At 39.6% G+C, this 4403-nt stretch overlaps 1 long non-coding RNA gene across 1 annotated transcript in view; it reads left to right on the top strand.

The window, feature by feature from the left end:
* Window positions 1-4403, top strand: part of LOC116076392 — a 70480-nt gene that overhangs the window by 40676 nt on the left and 25401 nt on the right. The gene's annotated exons all lie outside the window — the stretch shown is intronic.

The raw sequence follows: 4403 nt of genomic DNA, 5'->3' as shown, positions 1-4403 counted from the left end.
CCCTCCTCCCCATGCCCCATCTCCAGCAGATCCTCTTCAACCTTCCTCTCCACACTCATTACTGTATCCCATTCCCCCAATCCAGCAGGCATTCCCTGGGGACCCACAGGCCACTCAAGCTAGGGAAATAGGCAGCCTAACTGTGGCTGGCTCTTCACCTCTCCTCTAAATTCAACACTGCTGTCTAAACCCCAATTATGTAGCAGACCACCTGACACAGCTGCCTCTTCCTCTGTCCTCATCTCAATCTTCACTCTCCTTCCTCTTCTTCAAATCTAGTCCCCCAGTCTCACCCTCAGCCCTGTAACAGACTACCCATTATGATCTCTCCTCATCCTCTGCCCCCATTTCCAGGGACCAAGATTTTAGTGGAATACCTGTGTTCCTACCTTTGTGGACACCATTGGCCCCCAAATGGGCCATTTCCTGGTCATCTTTTCATACCTAGGAACATCTTTTCTTTGGAACCTAATAGCCACACCTTCCAGAGTGATAGAAGAATTCCCTACCAGGCAACACACAGCCACCACATCCATTTAAAAACCAGAGAGAGCAATGGAAACCAAGGAAAAAACACTCACAAAGGCAAGATGATATATGAGCACCTGAAATTACAATTGTGCCAAACCCAGATGCCCAGACACCAAAGTCAAAATAATCAATAACAGCCAGGACAATATGTCCCCACTAGAGTTCCACCACCCTACCACAGTAAGCTCTGAGTATTCCAGCATAGTTGGAGCATAAAATAAGACCTCAAAACAGCAAAACAGCCTTTATGACAATAATAGAGGTTCTTAAAAGGGGAAATGAGTAAATCTATTAAAGAAATCCACGAAAACACAAACAGTGGAAAGACACGAATGAAACAGTTCAGGATCTGAATGTGGAAATAGAACTAATAAAGAAAACCCTAGGGCTGGAGAAATGGGATGGCTCAGCAATTAAGAGCACTGATTGCTCTTCCAAAGGTCCTGAGTTCACATCCCAGTTCACAACCACATGGTGGCTCACAACCACCTGTAATGAGATCTGACACCCTCTTCTGGTGTGTCTGAAGACAGCTATAGTGTACTTATATTCAAAATAAATAAATCTTTTGGTCAGAGGGAGTGGGGTCTACAGAAGCAAGTGGGACTTAGTGGGGCCAATGGAGTGAACAGAGGTCCTAAATACAATTCCCAACAACTACATGAAGGCTCACAACTATCTGCACAGCTACAGTGTACTCATATACATTAAAATAAATAAATCTTTAAAAAAAGAAAGAAATAGCACAGACTGTATTAAAAAAATAAAAAAAGAAAACCTGAACTGAGAGAAATCTTGAAGCGAGAAATTAAGCAACTCATAAAGAAAACACAGCAGCAACAGAACACAAATGATGGAAGAGAGAGTCTCAGACATTGAAGACACAGTAGAAGAAATGGAGACCGTGGTTAAAGAAAATGTTAACTCTAAGAAAGTCCTGGTATAAAGCATCCAGGAAATATGGGACACCCTGAAAAAACTAAGTCTAATAATAATAGGAATGTGTATGTGTGTGTGTGTGTGTGTGTGTGAACCCAGGTCAAAGGCATAGGAAATATTTTTAGCAAAATCATAGAAGAAAAATTTCCTAACCTAAAGAAGAAGATGCCTAGGAAGGTTGCAGTCAGAATACTAAATAGATTGAACCATAAAGGAAAGTCCCCTTGGCATATAATTATCAAAACACTGAATGCATAGAACAAAGAAAGAATATAAAAAGATGCAAGGGAAAAAGACCAAATAACATACAAAGGCAGACCTAAAATCAAAAGAGGCCTAGACAATTGTACTACAGAATTGAAGAGATCACAGATATCAGCCCACACTACTATACCCAGCAAAACTTTCAATCACAATAGATGGAGCAAACAAGACATTTTATGATAAAACCAATGTAAGCAATATTTATAGTTAAATAGAGCCCTACAAAAGTCATTTATTTGGAAGGCTAACTCCAGTCTAAAGAGGTTACCCACACCAAAGGTGAAAAAACAAAACAAAACCAAACCAAAAACCCGGGGAATAAATAAAATAGTAAGTTGAAATAATCCCCTGCCTCCTATCAGACCACCATGGATTAAAGCTGGATATTGATAATGGAAACAACAACAACAAAATACTGAACAACTCTCTACTCAATGAAAAAAATGTGTCAAGACAGGAATTAAGAGAGAAATTAAGGACTTCCTAGAATTGAATAAAAATGAATATACAATGTGCCCAAATTTAGGGGTCACAATGAAGGCCATTCTAAGAGGCAGATTCATAGCTCTAAAATAAAATAATTGGAGAGATCTCACACTAGCAACTTAAGAGCACACCTGAATAGTCTAGAACAAAAAGAAATAACACTTAAAAGGAGTAGCAAGCAAGAAATAATCAAACTCAGGTATAAAAAACAGTAACATAGAAACAGAAACAAACAACAACAAAAATACAAAGAATTACTGAAACAAAGAGGTGGTTCTTTGGGAAAATCAGTAAGCCTGACAAATCTTTAGCCAAATTAGCTAAGTGCTAGAGAGAGAAGATACAAAGTAACAATATTAGAAATGAAAAGGGAGACATAACAACAGACACCAAGAAAATCCAGAGAATTATAAGGCATACTTTCAAAATCTGTACTCTATTAAATTGAAAAAAGTCTAGATAATTTTCTTGACATATATCACTTGTCAGTTAAATCAAGATCAGAGAAGTGCTTTGATGAGATCTGTGGTTCCTAGTGAAATAGAAGCAGTCATAAGTAGTCCCACCCTCCAGGGCCAGGAGGTTCTGGCCTAAAATCAATCAGACTTTTGAAGAAGAGCTAATGCCAACACTTTTCAAATTATCCCACAAAATAGAAACAGAAGAGCATTGCCCAGTTCATTTTATGAGGCTACAGTACTTCTTCCCTCGTTTTCCTCTCCTCTGCACCTCCCTTTCTGCTTGATTGTCTCAATCCCTTCCTGCACTTTATTTATTCATAATGTAGTGCTACGAATCTGCTTCTTAGCCTGCTTTCATTGTGTCCTGTAAGTTTGGGTATATTGAACATGACTTTCATTCAATTTTAGAAAGTCTTTAATTTCTTTTAAAATTTCCATCTTGACTGAATTTTAACTTTTATTGGTTCTTTGTGAATTTCCCATCATGCACCTGGATCCCACTAATCTCCTCCTCCCCTAGTACCCACCCACCTCCCCCACCCTTGAAATCTCCCTGCCCCCAACAGAGAAAACAAGAATCTCATCATGGAAGCTGTAGTGTATCACAGTGTGTCCCAACCACTGCATACACTTTTGTTTTTACATCGTTGCTTGCGAATGTTGATTGTAACGAGTCATTGGTCTGGTATCAGCCTCTCTCTGGCTTCTGCTACTTTATCAATACAAGAACCTCACTGGGACTCCTCTCTGATATCCTGTGTCCTGGAGATCCTGTAGTTTTGGATCTGTAGGGCCTGACCGGCCCCTTCATGCACCCTAGCAGTTCATAGACGGGGTAGATGTTGGGTGGACCAACTCAAAGCTCTGGATCCGGGATTGAGAGGTATCTGAGCCTTGGTCCGTTTTTTATTCGTGCTGGACAGGATGCAGAGTAAAGGGGAACTCTCATGCACCGGAGGTTCCTTGTTTCATAAGCTTGTGACAGGACTTTTGTTTTGTTTTGTTTTAAAATTTATCTCTATATTTAAAAAATAATAAAGATTTAATTCCTGTCTAGGTTTCTCTCCTTTCTGTCCTTATCTCCTTTTTGAACTTCCTCTGTCTGTCTTGTTGGCTTTTACTTTATTTTCTAGGACTCGCCCTTAGCCTCTTCCCTTCAGTAAGTAAATGTGATTAACGGGGAAAAAACTGTCTTCTAACATGTCACATTTATGAATCACGAAATTTAAAGATACCGATTCAAAACTGTGTGTCACCACAGTGTGACTGTAAACCCGGCACTTGGGAGGTTGAGGCAGGAGGATTAGGTCAAGGTGGTTGTTCTCAGTTATGTAATGATTTTGAGGCCAGTCTGGGTTATATAAGACCTTGTTTCAAAAAAGATATGTATTTTTTTCATCAGTAATCCACAGCTTGGTGGAGTCTGCTGTCCTGGGGCTTCTGAAGAGCATGTCCACTCTGCCTTCATCCTGACTCTTGTTCCTTTTCCACACCACCGACTCGCAGCCTGCTCTTCTGTGTTTACCGTCACCACAACCAAATCCAAATTCCCTCCATCTTTATATTATTATTATTATTATTATTATTATTATTATTATTATTATTATTATTTACATGTGAACATTGCTTAGCATCCAGTCCTGGGGGCTCTTCCCTCATCTATCCTCCTCAGCTGTAAGGTAGTCATGTAATCTATTGCTTAAATTGAGACTCTATTGTCTA

The sequence above is a fragment of the Mastomys coucha genome, unplaced genomic scaffold (assembly GCF_008632895.1).
Source record: "Mastomys coucha isolate ucsf_1 unplaced genomic scaffold, UCSF_Mcou_1 pScaffold4, whole genome shotgun sequence".
NCBI classification, from domain to species: Eukaryota; Metazoa; Chordata; class Mammalia; order Rodentia; family Muridae; genus Mastomys; species Mastomys coucha.
The sequence above is the reverse complement of the archived record's forward strand: the minus strand, read 5'-3'. Positions and strand labels throughout refer to the sequence as shown.